This window comes from Triturus cristatus, chromosome 9 (assembly GCF_964204655.1).
Source record: "Triturus cristatus chromosome 9, aTriCri1.1, whole genome shotgun sequence".
NCBI classification, from domain to species: Eukaryota; Metazoa; Chordata; class Amphibia; order Caudata; family Salamandridae; genus Triturus; species Triturus cristatus.
In genome coordinates this window covers 1,172,396,468-1,172,416,412 of record NC_140592.1, presented here as the reverse complement: position 1 = coordinate 1,172,416,412, position 19,945 = coordinate 1,172,396,468, and positions in this window count along the sequence as shown.

The window sequence follows — 19,945 nt, the reverse complement described above, 5'->3', positions numbered from 1 at the left end:
GCAATACTAATATTTATATTTCCCGCTGCTGTCACCTCTCTCTGTGAAGAGACAATCTGTGTAGCGTCTATCCCCGCAACTACAGTCTCGGCGCTCCGCATGTCACCACTTACATCCTCCAAGCTGCCCTGAGCTACCCCGTCGCCATTCACAGCTGAAATCACAGATGACGGTATTGGTATCTGTATCGATGCAGCTGTAGCAACAATGTTGCCAGGGATAGTCATTGGCTTCTCACCACAGTCCACAGAAGATGCGGTTGGTTCAGCCTCCGCCGGGCTCTTACCTTTACCCATATGTTTTCTGAACAGACCAGGAACCATCTGAAGCTTCTGAGTAGTGCTGCCTCCTTTCGTTGTAGAACCGGGAGAGGAGCTGTTAGCACCTCGGTGTGTTTCGGCGTCTCCGCCTCGGCCAAAGCTAGGTTTCGTCGGACTCTCCACGGGGGTGGAGGCTATGGCTGCCGTGACCCCCCCGGTCTTAGCGCCTTTGGCTATAGTCTTAGGAGCCATTGTAGTAGCTGGTAAGTATAGCGAGAGCTCCGTATGCTGCCAGCACAGAGAGCTCATACACCGCCAGCACTGCCAGCACAGCGAGCACAGCAAGCCAAGATGCAGCAGACCGCGATACCCAGTAGGTACAGTTTTCAGCGAGCGTGACAGCCGATATTGCCACAGCATTTCACGTAAATATCATTATCATGGTCACAGTCAAGCTACTATCGCATTAGAAAGAGGAAGGCGGGGAGGGGGGAACTCCGGGAGAGCGTCAGTATCGAGCTCACTCGGTCATACACGCGACCGCCATCTTGCCTCTCAAATATTTTATTCTACCACCAGGGCAAGCAGTCCTAATTGTGTTTGAATATAATACTGGATGGGAGCAATTTGGAGCCTAACACCTAGATGCCATAGCAATGAAGAAAACAAAGGTGCACAACAGGTTATTTATTTATTCACAAGTACTTAAGAGAAACTGCAATTCGGAGGGCAGCTTTTGATTTTGCTCAGCCCCATATATGTGAGACTTGCTTGCACTGCAAGAATGCAAAATGTATCTGTCTGTATGAGTACTTACACAAATATTGATGTACATGGCACCTACCTTTTTAAAAAATATTTCTTTAATAGCACTACTCGTCCAGGTGTAGGGTGTCAGTGTGCTTCACATCACACATAGAGGCAAAATAAACCAATGTGCACGAAATGTTACATAAGACAATAAGGGTTACAGCATATAAGGTATGGGAACCACATATCATCCATACATGTGGACATTATAAGTTAAGAGTGAATGGTCAGGAGAATCACAAAGTCAGGATATATACCCAACACAATGATGGTGGATAGCTGTACTAATAAGACTTTATTACTTTCTATAGGAACCATTCTTCGCATTCTTAGAATAACAGCATGAGAAAAGACAGTAAGCCTGCACCTCTTTGATACTGGTAAATAGTGCACTATGCTATTTTAGAAGGCATGCAACTTATGAACTTGAAGTAACACAATGATCTCAGTGCCACAAGGAGTAAGCCACTTGCCTATCTAAATAAAAAAACAAATCTGTGATCTGCATGTTACACGATGTGCTTTGCAGCAGGCACATTAACCCTCTATGCTACTTCATGAGTAAAAACTGTGACTGGACAAAAGAAAGATCTGTCCCAGAACTGTGTTAACCACGAGAGTTATCTTACCACTATTATAATCCCCGCAAAACTGCTGAGCACATATTGAGCTCTGAAGAAGTCTAAACCCTGTAAAATATTTTAGAATGCAGCCTATGAGTGACCAATTAAGTTATCTACAACAGATTTACTGTCACATATGTCTCTGTTCCAATTTCTTTGCGCCAGTTTCTATTTAAAATAAACATATACGTTGACTGTCAGACTCTGCTTTTCAAGCCCCACCCCTCGTCACCCCACCCCTTTTCTGTGCCACACCTAGACCTCCAGATTATGCACTGGTGCGAAAAAACATCTAAGTACAAACAACAAGCTCAGTGGCAATCTGGTTTTATTTGCATATTTGTCAATATTGCAACATGAATGTTTGTAGAACCACATAACGTTACCTTGTTTTTGTTTTAAATGTTCTGACCTCATAACTACAATTTTATTTAACACATTAAGTTTTGAACAATCAGTGGGAATGTTTTGTAATTAATATTAAAATATTCCTAAATATTAAAATTGTAAAGTTTATGAGCTGTTTTAAAAGAGGAGGGTTGGGCTAGATTTCTAACTTTTTTAATTTGCTTTAATTTAATATTTATTACTATTTTCCTATTTTATTGTTGTGGCATTCCAGCCATCTCCAGTGGGGGTGTTTGAAATAAAGTGTATACAAGCAAAGAGGTTGTCTCTGGTACAGAAGTTTATTAGTTCAAGCTCCAGGAACCGTGACAACATTGTCCTCCTGCTCCTCACCAACTGCCACCCTCAACATTCCACCCTACAACTTTTTTTAAGTTTAAAGATGATTTTATTGAAGAAAGAAAAAAGTTGCAGTACAATAATAATATACATATATGATAAAAAATACATTATAAATCAGATCAGAGCAATGGAAGAGGTAGAGATAGAAAGAGAAAGAAGAAAAGAAGGAAAGAAAAGGGGATATCATCAAAAACATATTACAGCAATATATTAAATAAGTGGTAGTATAAGGAACAAAAATGATTTCATAATACAGGCAATATTATGTAACAAGAAATAGAGCAAATTGGTAAAGTTACCTATAATAGTACTATCAGAATTATTAACAAGAACAAAAGCATCAAGGAGGTTTAGATACTTCTTCTCTGCAGGGGTTGTGTAAGGGAATGGATCGGGCAGACACATTTAGAAAAGAGGTAACGGGTAGCCATAGTAGGTCTCTTTTAATCGCAAGGGAGATGGGATAGACATATGCTCTATCTAGCCTATGGTTATAACAAACCCACCACCCTACAACTTTGACATGACTTTCTTGAGCACAATATCTTTTCCCAACTCAGACACTCTCTTCCTGCAACGCACCACACATCACATCACTTATTTGAGACATTTCACACACTTTTCCCTCATCCTCCTTGTTAGAAATTGGGTTACTGGTTGACTCAGGTATGAGCCCTGGTAAGCAGCAACCACAATTCTAGCCAGGCTAAGAGGCAGGCAAACCCTAAATTAACCTGTTCTCACCCCCTGGTAGCTTGGCACAGAGCAGACAGGCTTAACTTAGAGGCTGCTTGTGAAGTATGTGTTGAACACTGCAAACAGTAACACAGTGAAAACACCACACAAAAGTATTCCAGACCAGGTTAGAAAAATAGAGCTTAATGCAATAAATATAACAAGACCAAAACGACAAAAAATCCAATTAAAAGAACCAGAGATATTACATTTTAAAGTTTATATATATAGGGAAAATAGTGCCAAAAAGCACAAAGTGCTACTGGGGAATCTGGTCTTCCTGGGCCAGGACAAAGCCACAAGTACAGGCCGACCGCAATGGAGCACGGGCTGGCTACAGGGACCCAGTTAGGCCCGCTGAACAAAGTACCTTAAATCCTGGTTGTGGAGGTTTGCGTGGATCCGCATCGATGATGCATTGTGCAGCAGAGCCAATGTGTCAGTTCCAAGATGCAGCGAGGCTGCTGTGCGAGGTCCTGTTGCATCGACGTCGAAGATCCTGTCGATGGGGTTTGGGAAGCGAAGTCCAGTGCCGAGGATGCGAGGCACAGCAGAGGAGATTCATCGACTCCGATGAGTGGTGCAGATGCAATGCAGAGTTTTGTCGTCGAGGCTGCCATCGACTAGGGATGCAAGGAGCTTGGGCTGGGAAAAGTGGGAAGGCAATGCATCAGTCCCAAGATGCAAGAGGCGGCGGCGATGCAAGTCTTTTGTGATGGAACCAATCAATGCAGCAGCAGGTATCCATTAGTTCTGCTTGGGAATGTGCCACTCAGCAAAGGAGAAACATTGCTTCCGATTGTTAATACTTCGCCCCGCAGAGAAGATGCGTTGGTTCCACTGGTAAGCACCTTAGGCCCACTTCCAAGGGTCCAGTACTGGGGCAGCACCATTTGGCAGGGTAGACTCATAGATGGTAGAGTCCAGGTGCAGATGCAAGGTTGTGGGAAGCCTCTTATGTCCCTGAGGCTTCACTCTAGGAACTGGGTTCAAGAGATGCAGGTCCAGTCCTGTCACCCAGGCAAGAGGGCAGCAGGCAGCAGGTCAGCACAGCAAAGCAGGACTCCAGCAGAGTAGCAGTCCAGCAGAGTGGCAGTCTTTTCAGCAGCACAGCAGTTCTTCTTCCTGGCCGAGTATCCACAGGTACAGAAGTGTACTGAGGTGGTGGTGTCTGAGATCCAGTACTTATACCCAGTGGTGCCTTTGAAGTGGGGGAGACTTCAAATACATGCTTGCGAAGTGCATAGTTGTCCTCCCTTAATGCCCTGGTTTCAGACTCCCTACAGGGGGTATGCAGCCCTTTGTGTGTGGACAGTACACAACTTAGTATAGTGTAAGTGAGGCTGTGCCCAGCTCCTCCCTTCCATCCTGCCCACCAAGTCACACCTAAGCTCCCATGTAGCTCCCATGTAGCTCCCATGTAGCTGTCTAGGATAAATACACAAAGCCCAACTGCCAACTACACCCGGTCATGTGATCAGGGACAGGCTACAGGCACCAAATGGCTAAAGATGCCAACTTTCTAAAAGTGGCATTTTGTAATTTAAAGTCCAACTTCACCATATGTTTGGATTTTAAGTTAGGATTCCAGAGACACCAAACCTAATTCAGGTATATCTTCTCATTTGGAAATTAAACTTATAAAATGCAATAAGGTAATCCCAATGTTATCCTATGAGAGGTAAAGGCCTTGCAGTAGTGAGAAATGAATGTAGGAGTTTTTCACTGTCAGGACATTTAAAACTTTAAAGTACATGTCCTGCCTTTTAAAAACATTGCACCCTGTCCTCTGGGCTGTCCAAAGCCTACCCTAGGGGTGACTTATATGCATTAAAAAAAGGTTTATCTTGCCAGGTCGATATGGCAGTTTACAACTGCACACACAGGGCCATATTATCAAGATGATTAGAGGCAGGAAACTGCCGCTAAAGCGGCGATAAGGGGCTTGATAATATGCCCTGGAGAATTCCAATAGAAGCCCAGGTTTGATGTCCTTCACACCAGAACCTAGGCTTCTATTGGAATTCTCAAGGGCATATTATCAAGCCCCTTATCGCCGCTTTAGCTGCAGTTTCCAGCCGCTAAAACGGCGATAACGTTATCGCCGTTCTTGATAATATGGCCCACAGGCTCTGCAATGGCAGGCCTGAGACATGTTTAAAGAGCTACTTAAGTGGGTGGCACAATCAGTGCTGCAGGCCTACTAGTAGCATTTAATTTAAAGGCCCTGGGCACCTGTAGTGCACTTTACAAGGGTCTTATAAATATATTAAATATGCCAATTGGGTTTAAACCAAAGTTACCACATTTTAGTTAAGGAGCACAAGCACATTAGCACGGGTTAGCAGTGGTAAAATGTGCAGAATCCAAAGGCCAGCAAAACCAAAGTAGGCAAGAACAGGAGGTCTGAAGGCTAAAAGTTTGGGGAAACCACACCAAGGATGCCAGGTCAAACACTTCTCAATACAACTGTCAACTGACTGCAAAGGCATTCTGGAAAAAGAAGTCAGCAACTACATTCCTTTTACCTGATATGTACTCAGTTATGTAATTAAACTCTTGCAGTCGACACTGCCATTTAGCAATTCTGGGTGTGGCCTCAGCAGCGCCTTTGGTACTATACAAATCAATTAAGGGTTTATGATAGGTGCAGAGAATGCAACGAAACTCAAAAATACTATACACCCCACCACAAAGCCCATACTTCCTTTTCAATGGTGGAGTAAGTATGTTCGGCACCCACTTGATGCAAAGGCTACTACATCCTCCCTACCATTCCTTATGTGTTGCAACAATACAGCTCCCAATCCACAGCTGCTGGCATCAGTTATAATAATAATAGCATCTTTAGTGTTGAATAATTTCAATGGTTCAGCAGAAATTATGTTTCTTATGTATACCATCTAAAGCATTCTGATGCTCTTCACTCCATACAAACATAAAACCTTTTTTGTAACTGTCTTAACGTGTCAAATTTACTGCCAAAATGAGGAACAAATTGTAAATATGATTCAGCCAAACCTAAAAAGCATCTTAATGGTTTTCTTTTGGTAGGTGGCGGGACTCCCTCAATAGCTCTCAATAATTTCATTTTGGGTGTAACACCACACTTATATATAGTGTCCAAGGTAAACAACTCCATCTTTTTCAAACTTGCATTTGTCATGTTTCAAAGTTAAACCTCTAGCTTGGAAAATTTGCAATACCCTATCCAATCTTACATTTTGTTGTTCCACGCAGTTACCAAACACAAGAATATTATCCTGAAAGTAGCAAGCACCTACAGAGACTTTGAAAAACTCTTCAATCTCGATCTTATTACTAAAGTTGTAGGGTGGAATCTTGAGGGTGGCTGTTGATGAGGAGCAGGAGACGGAGTGGTTCCGTCATGAGCGGGGAAGGGGTTAAAAAAGTGTTATAGCCACTTTTGTCACCTTATATATAACCTAGAAAACATTATATACAACTGAAGTACCCTAATAATAAGCAGAATTAACACCAAAAATGTGTTCTAGTTTTTTTGTTTATGCAATGCTGTCAATTTTCCCCTGCCTGTTCTAATGCTTTTAGTTATAGTTTTTATTGTTAGGTGGGGGCAGTTCATCATAGTAACATAACATAACGTGTATTTGTGAAGCACACTGTCACCCGCAAAGTGCCATCTTGGCGCTGAATAACAGACGTCTATTGGTTACCCAACTCAATAGTACTCCTTTTCTCAACCTCAGAAAGGATGAAAAGTTGAGTGAATTTGCCGGGATTTGGACCTGAGACCTTGAGGTCGAACCCCTGCATGTCTAGCAGAGTTTTCTACTTGAATGGCACCCTTCCAGTATAAAATGCTGTACCTCGATAAACTTCTAAACTTTTCCCACTTTGGATATGTGCTGTGCAGTCAGAGTCAGAAAAGTTTGCAGAAATTAAAATATTTCTCCTTGTTAGCCCAACCTCAGAGGCATTATTTTTTAGGCATAGCCCGAATCTACAAAAGTTAGTAGATAGGACTGTGTCTAAAGCCATGGGTGGGTTTAGGGGAATGTCCATGTACCATCCATAGTGACCCCTTGAGGCAAATCAATTCAGCCCACCTCTAGCTATGGATGTCATATAGGGAGCTCCAGGGGTCGCAGCTGCGACCCCTGTCTCGCCCATTGCTACCTCTAGCACTGTCTTTGTGACCCCTGGCCTCAGATGTGTCAAATTCAGTGCCAGGAACACGCTCTACTCTCTTTATTTGCTGTTGCTTTTTAATTACACTATTCGTGAATAAATAAACTATATTTACTAATATTGTAATAAATATGAAGTACAATAAGATGGAATATGCCCGTCCATGGCAGATGAGGTAAGCAAAAAATGCTTTTAAAAATGTATGTTGTATGCACGCTTGTGTTAGGGTGTTTATGTGTGAGAGAGTGTATGTGTGTGAATTTCTATGTATTTCTATGTATGTGTAAGTAAGTGTGTGTGAGTGAATGTGGAGGTCAAAGGGGGTGTGATGTCACTTCTGCTAGCCCAAACATTTTGGTGAATTGATGTCCATGGCTTTAGCACAACTTTTCCATCAGTTTAGGGGTACACAAACAGGTGCAAAACGTTTATTAGGGATTTGTACTTTCCAGCGCAAAACTTTACTTGTACTGGAAAAGAAATCCCAAATAAACATTTTGTGCTGGTTTAACTTTTGTGACACAAAACCCAGACAAAATGTTAGTAAATCTTCCAGGATCATGGGTTTGTATTGCACAACATCTGTTGCCTCAAATGCACTTTGCAGTCAGTGAGTCAGCAAACACCACAATTTTTCACCCTACAGCGTGTTTGTACTACACACCACAGTGGTGCTTTCTGCTGCTGGATACCGTGTGCACGCTGGCGTGTGCTTTTCAGTTATGCCTCTTAGTGCGTATTCTTCACAGGGGCACATTGGTGTGAGCTATTTCTGATGCACATTTTATTGTACACTCTTCATTGGGTGCACCTTTCTACTTCACGTTGGTGTGTGCATGTTGCCCACTGGTGAGTGTGTGTTCTAATGCAAAACAGTGTGCACTTTTCACACAGTGTACTTTTGTACCGCACTTCGGTGTGCGTGTTGCACATTGCTGTGTATGTGTTCTAATGCACACGCAAGTGTGCACTCTTGACACGGTGCACCTTCCTACTGCACTTGTGTGTGCATGTTGCAAACTGATGAGTGCGTGTCCTAATGCACAAATCAGTGTGAACTTTGACTTGGTGCACCTACATGTTGCACGTCGGTGTGGGTGTGTTGCACATTGGTGTATCCGTGTTCTGTTGCACAACAAAGTGTGCATTCTTGACACAGTGCACCTTACTGCTGCACATTAGATATGGTTGTGCACTACAGATCACCACGCATGCTTTTCTACCACACACCATACGTGCGCTTCAGGATTGGAGCAGTGACGTTGAACTGTGAGTGTGGGTGTGAGTTAAGGAAGGGAGAGGTGACTTCTTCTTTTGGGGTGGGGGGGCTGCTGGGGCGGGGCGGTCGTTCCAGCCAGTCACGGGCTATCTAACTAGCTAGTGCAGTCAACTTCACCATCTACAGCAGCGGAAAGGGTGATGGGGAGGTATAGAGGTCAAAGGGCAAACACCAGGACTTCTGCAGATGAAAGCACGTCAGAACAGCAAACTCAAAACAGCTTCACTTCAAAGCAGATCTCGCGCCCCACAATATCCCAGAATGAAAGTGTGAGTGTTCAGTGACTGCTAAGAAGGGGGGCTGTAACCAACAACACCCCCACTCCTCCACTACCCCAACCAGACTGTCTGGTGCGTTTCATTTACCGGAACTGTAGCTGGTTAGTGCATATATAAATCAGAGAGAGACAGAAAGAGAGAGAAGGATCGAAAGAAAGAGCGAGAAATAGGGAACGCAAGAAAGAGAGAGGTATTAAGAGAAATAGTGAGTGAGAGAGAGGGTGAAAGAGAGCGCGGCACTGTTTGCAGCAGTTTTTTTACCCCTTCTCTCGCTAGATCATTACAACTTTCATTCACACCTTCAATCAGATTAAAGACACCTATTGTTTTTATTATCTTGGCTCCTCTGTCGAAGTTATTGATTGGTACTTCTCCGATAATACATGCTCCCCAACACCACCACCACGCTCAACCCCCCCAAATTAATATAATTCTAGCGTAAACAGCGGAAGCGGTCTGTGGGGTGACACGAACCAATGGGAACCCGAAAAAATACCAAATTGGTAAACTGAAGCAGACAGCAATTATGTCACGGTGGGAAAGATCCCGCATGAAGAGCTCGTGTTCTGAAAACAACGAACAGGCGTGAAGAAACCTGTGGTCAAAGCAAGACGGCTCGGAATGTTTCTAATACATCAGATCTGGGGCGTTTGGTGCCATAATTCAGAGAGATTAAGCTGCGGCCTTTCCCGTTTACAAGCGGCGTTTGAAGCACCGCTTTCAGATTTCAAAGGGGCGCTGGGAGGGGGATTCCACATACTGAGCTGTCATGGGTTCTAGACTGCAGACAACGAACTGCACGGAATACATACCGAGCTGGGTAAATAAAAAGAAGGCAATATCTCAGGACCAGACCCGGTGGGGAGGGGGGGACAGAGCGGTTTAAACCCCACCCCCCAAGATTTAAAATAGTTTATAAAGTAATCCTTCATAGCCAGCTGAGCAAGAACTGCCGTTCCATATTAGCAACAACAAGAAAACAAGAAGCAGCTGTTTGCGGGAGTGGTGCGTGCGTGCGCGCTCAGTCTGCTCATTTTCAAGCACTGTACACTTGCTTGTGGCACGCCCCTGCTCGCTCCCGCAAGGTGGATGCCACCACAAGCACGAGTGTGTGCTTAAAAATGAGCAGAGCGATGGCTAATGGCCCTCCTATGCAGCGCATGTGCGCTGCGTAGGCAAGACCTAAAAATGAAGTGTGAGTATAATGGGTGAAAGTGAAGTGTGTTAAAATTGACTAAAGGGATATGAATAGGAAACAAAGTTTTAATACAAGGGTCCATTTGTCAACGATAAAAACCTGGTTTGAGCGTAGAATAGATATAATGTTCTATTCAGCTGCAATAAATGTGAGTCAAAAAGGTCAACATGTTTCATGCCTCTAACAGTCCCTGGCAGATCATGGCATTTCGCCAGGACCAGTAAGACCATCATTCTACTTTTCACGGGGATAGGTAAATAGAAAATGTGTGCACCATACCCTATGAATTCAATATAGTCATTCAAAGTATGCCCTGTATACTTTACATAAACATGTAGAACATCTCCTAGGGGTAGACCTAATGATAACAGGACTTCATGGTGTGTAATGATGCAGGCTAGTCACAGGCACACAGGTACGAGCGGACATGTGCAGACAAGTGTCACTGATGGTTTGATTGATCGAAGAAATACAGCTACAGGTAAGCTGCAAGTCGAGGTTTTGCTCATCACAGGTGATCTTATCAATAGTGAGCAAGAGCTAATCGACCACCCATTTCACCAGTGATACTAAGAATTCCAGATTGCGTGAACTAGCCTAATGGCTGGTCAAGTGAGGAGAACTTCCTCATGGTGAGTATCCCCTATCAGGAGCACGCTTTTTATCTTTTGTTTTTAATTTATCCTTTGCTTTCACAACAATAATGGTATGCTCTCGAGCGTACACCTTGTCCGGTCAGATTGGGGCCATTGCGTCCCATATTTATGGGTAAGTTCCCATCCTCACTTGTGATTATCCCTCCGCTGGTCCTCCTCCCTTTTCCCCATTTTCCCCACCACCACACTCCGGGGGACTGCACGCATGAATGTATAATGTTTTGCTGGCAGGTGACTGCTACACCACCCAGTATTCCTGACAGGAGATACTCACAGTGAGGAAGTTCTCCTAACTCGACCAGCCCTTAGGTTAGCTCACGCATGAGTAACTGGAATACCAACCATGGGGGCATATTATCAAGCACCGCGTTAAAATTATCGCCGCAGAGAATTCCAATAGAAGCCCATGTTGACACCAGAACATGGGCTTCTATGGGAATTCTAAAGCGGCGATAATTTTAACGCCGTTTCTTGATAATATGCCCCTTAGTTTTATCCTTTGACTCTTTGTGTGATCTTGTTCTTCTTTTAGAAATGGTGTGGGATAGTCATGGGGCACTGGACAAGGGTAAGTGAATTGCTGGATGCAGAATCCAGGCTTATGGGGGTACTGGAGGAGTGTTGCACCGACACCTCCTATGTATTCCCAAGGCAATGCACATTAACAGCACTAGAGTGATGGATAACATGTATTAACCACTCAGAATCCTTCTGGGTGGCATTTTGTTCAATCATTTTAGCAGGTCTGTGACATTAAATAAATGGACCAGCAGTATGCAAATCAGTCTCAGCCACACACCAGAGTCAGACACCTAGCTCAAACAGCCGTATCAAGCCCCCTCTGATCAGGAACAGAAACTGCATGAGTTGCCATTGACACAGATGCCACTGTGGATGCTGCATGAACATGCCTAGTGTACAAGGTAGTTCAGCTGGGTCCAGCTGCGCTTCTTCTGGGAGGGGTCTAACCATTTAATTGCTGGTCTGTTGCCCTAGTTTGTTAAACTCTACAGACCACCCCTCAAAGCCGAGATCCTTAAGAAAGTGTTTGTCTAATTTGGCACTGTGACCCACAGTCAAAAAATTCCAGTTATGGTGCCCAACACACCTAGCTGGACTCTATTACCTGCTTATAATCCAGAATGGACTGTGTATGTGTGTCTTTTAACTATCCACAATGCCAGGGCCCGAAGTTATTGTGAGATGCAATTGAGAAATTATAAAATACCTAAAAACGTATGAAACCTAATTCTGCTTAGCCTCCCTCTTACTTTGAGGATGAGTATCTCACTAACTAAGGACCACCACATGCTCAAATTTGTGAAGTAATGGTGGAGAGACTTGAAAGAATCTGATCCAAGAAACCTCACTGTATTAAAAAGTTGCACTACTGGGTGATTTGTTTCTCAACACTAGATTGACTTGACAATCCTCCCCCAGTGTAATGCAACCTCTACTGTGAACCTCTCTGAAGCCTCCTCACCCACCATGGTGACATAGACAGTTAAGGCACAGACCAAACCCAGCTTTTTCTGAGTCTCAGCAATGCTGCTTTTTTATCCAGACATGACTATTTTTTAAGCTCAACCGTTCTGAAACAAAATTCACACTGATCACCAACAGTGCTAAACTACCCAAAGTCCAGGACAAACTCAACTCTCCTAAAGCGCCTTTTTGTTAATCAGTGACAACAACCTCTTCTTTAAACCCCACATCTCAAAAAAGACAGAGAGAGAGAGGGGGGTGTCAACTAGCACTATTACAGAAAATAAATCCTTACCAATTTGACAATGACTTCAGGACCATGTTCCAGATCTTGATGCACTCCAGTATGAACGATGGCACCATTCTCCTTGGTTTTGTCGCCCCCACAACTGAGATACTTGCCCCTGCAAATGTTCCAACAGTTCTAGGTTAACTCTCCACACTGAGAGTGGGTATTTCATAATGTGGTTACATTCATTGCCCACTCAAGGGACTGAAATATCATCTCATGTGTCAGACCCCACTGGGTGGACCACAGTGTTGACAGTGGCTACTGGACCCAATCCATTGGTTTGAGGTTGCTTGCATCTTGCGTCCTGGGGTCCATCCTGCTTTGGCTCTGAAAACACTGAGTATATTCCCACCCAGTTGACCCCTTCATAGCGGGTTCCCTCCTCCACTCACTTCCTCCCCCAGTAGTCAGGTAAAAGCATAAACCAAGCTCAGTTTCCTCTCCAGAAGTGAAATGTAACACTAACTTCATGTTTTCCTTCAATTCTTAACCTTGGTGGTGTAGCAGACATGCAAAAGTCAATGCAGGTAATACATCTCCATGGTCTAGGAGAGCTGTCCTTACACTCTATATTGTGCTATGCCAAGCTAAGTATATCCAAAATGGAGACGACTGACCTTAGCACCTAGACTCACTCACACACATAATACTATCACTGTACATGTGCCACACAGGCATTTGCACTTCACACACACACACATACACACACACACACAGAGGATGTCAGCGCAAGGTTCTGGCCATACACATAACAGGAGAACTTTACATAAGTGAGTCTGGAAGGCCTCACTCCAGTGACACAGTTACAAACAGTTACACAGTTACAGTGACACAGTTACAAAGGCCTGGTCGCTTCATTAACCTTTCAAAACATGATATGCCGCCACCACCGCTTGATGCACTATACCTACGACAGGGACAGCAGTCCTCTGTCCGAAGTGAGGACACGTGAGATGCACTCTTACAGATCACTGGAAAGGTCCAGGACCACACATAGTTAGGGATAAACCTAAGCCTATGTGCTCTTGCTCAGATTAGTGTGTCATTAGGGCCAAAATAAAAGTCATTACACCATGTACAAGTGTAGTTGTGCAAGTGTTTGGATAAAATATCAAGTCTAAAATATTGTGTGGACAAAATATTGTGTCAAGACTATAGAGGACAAGAAAATTGTGAAGGTAAGTTTCTTTTAGTATGGAAAGATTTGCTAGACTTAATTACACATATATGTACCTTGATGATATACATATCATCAAGGTACGCAGATGTGGAGTTAAGAATAGTGAATCTATACTACCTATTTGCACTTACTTTCTCAATATTTTGATCCTCGATATTTTAGACACGATATTCTATCTACACTATATTTTTGTACTCAATACTCTGCCAGTGATCCTTTGTGCAATGTATATCTTCAAGGTAAGCAAATGTGGAGTTAAGAATAGTACATCTGATAGAGCGCCATGTTATTCCGAAATTTGTAGGGGTGCACCATAATCACTGATAGTCCGCACCCATATATTTAGTGGCATTTTATTAATGTGTGGTTTAGAAACGTAGTACTAAAAGCAGCATATGTTAGCGCAAAGAGAAATGTAATCCAGTCATTTATGAAGTTTAATGTACTGCTTAATCGAAAATGTATTTTAGACAACACATAATGAATTGGTTCCTGTATAATGTGATGCATTAGGTTTAAACGTGCACCATATTAAAGTCTGCACAAGTACGACTATTATAAGTCAGAAGATAGGCTTAGGAAGTACTTCATACCGTCTTTGGAACTAGATACAGCATACGCACACCGACATAATTTGACGTGCTCATTGTCAGACGTAGAGAAGAAGTTCGTAGATCAGGTAGAAGATAGATATAGAAAACTAACACAAACACGAGACACCGGAGATAGTCCAGTAGATTGGACCGAAGAGGAAAGATCTCACAGAGCTAGAGGGAGTTATGGTCCCATAGCATTGGACAAGGAGCAGAGGGGAAAGTTGTGTGTGAGACGTTATCAGACCTACTATGAAAAGGTCCCAGTGGGACAGAGTACGTGTGATCATGTTTTCACCATGGAAGATTTTGCTAAGAACTTTTTGCAAGGCTCTGTACAAGTGATTCCAACTGTTTATTACGTGTGTGGGAAGAATGCTTATGTCAGATTTCCTGCGAATTGGTATGTTCCTTGTACTTGGGGATTATTTTCCTGAAGATTTACCATGTAGAAGATTTGGAGCTTTTAGAAGGTGGACAGCATTCGAAAGTGAAAAAAGCTGCGAATGCAGGAGCAGTGATTGGCGATGTCTTTGGGGCGATAATACCAAGTTTGGGAGTGGTTTTGAATGATGTGAAGATCAGGCGATTGGCTACTGTGGTTGATGAGTTGTCAATGAATACAGCAAAGTCACTGCTACTGGTGGATGGAGAGATGTTGTCGATAAGGACAATGGTTTTGCAAAACCTCCTTGCTTTAGACGTTTTATTAGCAAAAGAGGGCGGAGTCTGTAAATTACTGAAGGTCCAGGAATGTTGTACGTATATTCCAGACAACAGTAAGGATCTAGAGAAATATATAAGTAGCATTACTATGATCCATCATGAGATAGAGGATTTGACTGAAGAGGGTGTTTGGGAAAAGGATTTAGCCAAGTGAGAAGTTGGTTTGCTAATCTGGGGAAAGGGTTCCTTGGCTTTGTGTTGAGACCTCTCATTATCATTGTGATTTGTGTGGTTTGCTTGTGGGGGTTTGTTAGAGCCTATAAATGTTATAAAGGAAACAGAGTTGAGAGAGTTCCTAGAGTGAGTGAAATGAGAATGGCCAGACTGCAGGACAGTCAATATCAGAATCTTAAGAATATGGAGAGACTCCGACGAGGAAGAATGGCAACAAGTACTGTTTAGGTCAGTTTTTTTCTCCAAGGGAATTGTGAAATGATGTGATGACACTAGTCATCAAAGGGGGGAACTGATAGAGCGCCATGTTATTCCGAAATTTGTAGGGGTGCACCATAATCACTGATAGTCCACACCCATATATTTAGTGGCATTTTATTAATGTGTGGCTTAGAAACATAGTACTAAAAGCAGCATATGTTAGTGCAAGTAGAAATGTAATCCAGTCATTTATGAAGTTTAATGTAGTGCTTAATCGAAAATGTATTTTAGACAATGCATAATGAATTGGTTTCCGTATAATGTGATGCATTAGGTTTAAACGTGCAACATATTAAAGTCTGCACGTGTAGATTTACTTATTCATGTATGCAATTTAACGAATATCAATGCTTATAGTATTATTCTAGAAACGTGTGTTTAAAATGTGTAAAGGCCTGACCACATCTACGTTTAAGAGAAAGGCCTATTTGTTTCTTATGTTAGCTGAATATTGTAGGCCGAAAATTGTTTCCCTTGGAAAGGCTCTGGGTTTCAGAGGTGCTAGAAAATCTCAGAGAAGTGGAAAGTTTCTCGTTCCCATGTTTCTGTTGCAGGTACAAGGACACCTAGCTTGTTAGGGAGACTAACCCTTTTGTTTTAGGAGTTAGGATAGCATGAGAAGCCAACATGGAAGTATACTGGAATGCAGGGATGATACTTTCGGCAGAGAAGGTGCCTGGGACCCAAGGTCAAGCTAACCGTCTTTGGATGGAATACAAGTTTTACTGGAAAAGTACCGGAGGAAGACCTGGCTGGAGAGGTGTGACGGAGGGCGTGTTCTACGATTTTGGGATTTTGAATTAGGGACAGTGCCCCGTGGGTTGAGGAGTTGAGGATTAGATGGAGAGCTAGAAGGAGCATCTTAGAACGAGCTCTGAGAAAGTGAGTGCACTTCTAAGGAAGTCTTCACTGCTGACACCTTTTCCTATTCTCTTGCCTGGGGAAAATACTAAGTAGGGATGTCACCTTAGAGATAGAGTAGGGATAGACTAACTAATTTTTCTTTTAGGTTAATGACTTCTAATACAAAGATCGGAGCAGTTATTGGTTGCCTAATGCTTCTGGAACTGACTATTCTTCTTATTCTGAGTCGGATGAGACTTCTGCGTAGAATCTTCTTTGTATTAGTGCCCATTTATTTCCTTAACCTCGTGATGAGGTGTTTGTATGTGCAATTATTTTTGGCTTTGTAATAAATCCCTAAAAGTTGAGATTCGGAGTCAGTAGTCCTTTAGAGTTCAATTTCGATTTGTTTGATTATGTGCTAAAATTGGATTTTCTCCCCTTCACACTATTTAGCAGATAGAAAGATCCTGGTGACCTGAGAGGATTCTTGGTGATAGTAAGACAGATGACAATCCGACTTCATCACATCAATACTTCCATACATTGCATCTACCTTCTCGATATTTTGACCCTCCATATTTTGTCTACACTATATTTTTGTCCTTGATATTCTGTCAGTGATCCGTTGTGAACTTAGAGCAGGGGGACTCACCTTTATACCATGCAGGAACATTCCCATCCCAACATCATGCATGATGTCTAGTTAGACCCCTTAGCATCTAAGTTTGCTTGCTTTCCTGCACAGAGAGAATGTGGACGAAGAATCCAACACAGATTGATTTGCATACAGGTGTTCCACATTTGCAGTGGCACTGATGAACTAAATATGTTCATACATTAATGCTGCTCCATAATCCCTAGTAGTAGGTTACTTATGAATGTGCACTACATTTTCTACTCTGATTGGGACTTCCTAACATTCCAAGTGAGAGTGACTGCTGCTTACACTCAGCCTGTCCCAAACATAAAATCTATTTCTCTTATTGTATTTCTCTTGCAGCACATCATTATGTCCCACTCCAATGTAGGGTGTTCTGCTTTGATGATGATTATTTACTGCTTGTAGTGAAGTGCGTCTTCATCCTTCAGTATGTCCTTGCTGGGGCTTGGGTGAGTAAAAAGACTTTGGGGAGTCTGAGGGACCCAAGCCAATAAAAAGATGAAATGTAGACATCATTCTCCTTTAACTACAAACAAACACTGTACATTTAATGAAAACAACAAATAGGCTAGCCAGGCCTATTATGTGTAAAAATATAACATAACAGGTCTGAGTATATATTTTTTCATATGCAGCTCCAATACCTTTTGGTCTCCTTCCCTGATGTCATTTGTTCAGGAGTATCAGCTCTTACCTCCTCGTAAGTCTTCCTCGCCACAGGAACAATGTAGTGAGCTTCAGCTCCTCCACAGAACCCCCCAAGCAAATTAGCGCTCTAGCGCCCACCATCTCTCCCTAACATGGCCGGCCTCCTTCACCCCTGACCTACCATAAGAGGATCCACGACCCACTCCACTTAATGTTCTCTACCAAGCCTTAGTACCAAAAACATGAAGCCGATTTCAAACCTGGGAAGGGAGGGATGGGAACCCATGTGGCGAGGAAGACTACACTCGGAGTAATGAAGAGTACTGGTAAGTAAGCGGGGCATTAGTGTTGTATATTTTATAGCTTAGTCTGTAGCAAGCATAGCAGTCCTTTTGATAAAGTCCCAGCAGCTGTGATGCTTTTGTAGGAAAGTTGAACGAGGAGGGGTTTCCTAGTTCAATATTTGGTTTTTTTTCCCATCAGGTATACAACTTGGATCTGAGTCAAGTAGCTTATAACTATGTTTTAAAAATTCTCCCTAGCCCTGGAGTTTCGGAATACTTGGTGCCACATGACTCTCTCTAATCCTCAGTTTGTCACCAGTTTTAGAAAGTAAAAGCTGGACTCGTATTTTCATGTCAAAGGGTCTTCGTGGTTACAACCTTGTGAAGCTAAGGACCGCCCAGAGAACTAATGCTCAAGTAATACACACCCAGAGGGGCATGCTAATACGTCACTACTAGGATTTGCTAAGCAACCAATATTATGCTTGAAACTTTCACCCCACTTGACCTGGGGGTCAAGCAAAGTCCTGAACTAGTTTCCCACACTGGAGCTGCCTCAAGAGTTAATCCCTCTGCCGATTTCATTTCCCAGCATCCATTTTTCTTGTAACATTGTCTGAATAATTAGCTCTTAGAGAGGTCATGCCTGGTTCTTCCAAAGTGGGGTTTATTTGTTTGCTTTCTCCCTAAGTACGCCCAAAGCACACAAAAATGCTCAACTAGCCACTAATGACATTGTTTTCTTTTGTGGAGATTCTGAGGCCTCGGAAATATGAGACCCCGTAGAAAGTCTTAGTCGTGCTAATTTGGGCCTTGAATGGGCCAGTCCTGACAGGCGGTAATCCGCCTCCCCCCTGCTCACCAATTGGACGAGCCCGCCATTAAGGGCAAGTCAAAGATTGCGACCATTGTGTTGCATTTCACTCTTCGAGTAACTTTAACCCGAGCACAAAGCGGAACAAGGAAAACAGGCTGAAACATTTCCCATAAGAGAAAAACCCTGCAGCAAAAACAAAAAAAAAACCTGCAAACAGCAACAGGTTGGACCAGTTGAAAAGGCAGTCATTTCCAGTCTATACATGACTTTTTTTTACAATCTTAACAAAGTACACAAAAGGCGGAAAGAAAGTCCCATCAGGAAAGTGAAGTGGGTGAGCGAAAAGCTGAGACGTATAATGTGCAGCGGTTTGGTACTGGACCATCCCGCTGGTAGGGCTGGGGCAGATAGCATTCTATCTAATGGTGGTGGAAGGGATAAGGGATCTGTTGGCAGGCAAGGGTTTATGGAGAGGAGAAAAAACACTAAATGCTACTCCTGCTCTCCTGATAGGTTTATACCAATTAGCCTGATAAAGGAAAGGTGAGTGAACCAGACCACACAGCAGGAATAGTCAATAAGTATGGACTAATGCTACCACTTGACAACTCCATGTCACAGCAACACTGAAAGCCATTTTCGACCATGTCGAACTTTTATAACCTAAAATCACATCATTTAACACTGTCAGAAAGTCATAGAAGGTTTTTTCAGTCATTAATTCAACACAATTTACAGCAGTGGTTGGGGAGTGGGTTGATCAAAACAACGTGTGTCTTTAAATGTTGCGGGGCAGATTTACAACTTCTGGCGCATCTCTGCAAATCAGCAGGGATGCGCCAGAACAGATGCGTCACGTAAACCCCCCCTTGCGCCACCACAGATGCGTCGCATTTACAATGCGGTGCACCATGGTGCAAGGAGGGGAAGATGCGTGACGCATCTTGTGGCGTACGGGTAGTGCATTGCTGGAGTCGCGTCGCAAGCACGACACAACTCCCGCAATGGACAGGGGCCGCCCATACTTAACGTGGTGCGTCACTCCTTACGCCTGCTTCAAGCAGGCGCAAGGATTTGACGCAGCAGCGTCGTAAAACTGACTCAGTGAAATCTTGTAGATTTCACTGAGTCAGTTTTACGGGGCTTTCCTGGGAGGGAACGCCCACCCTGCGACAGAACGCCCACATGAAACCTGACGCAGGTTTCATGTGGCACAGAG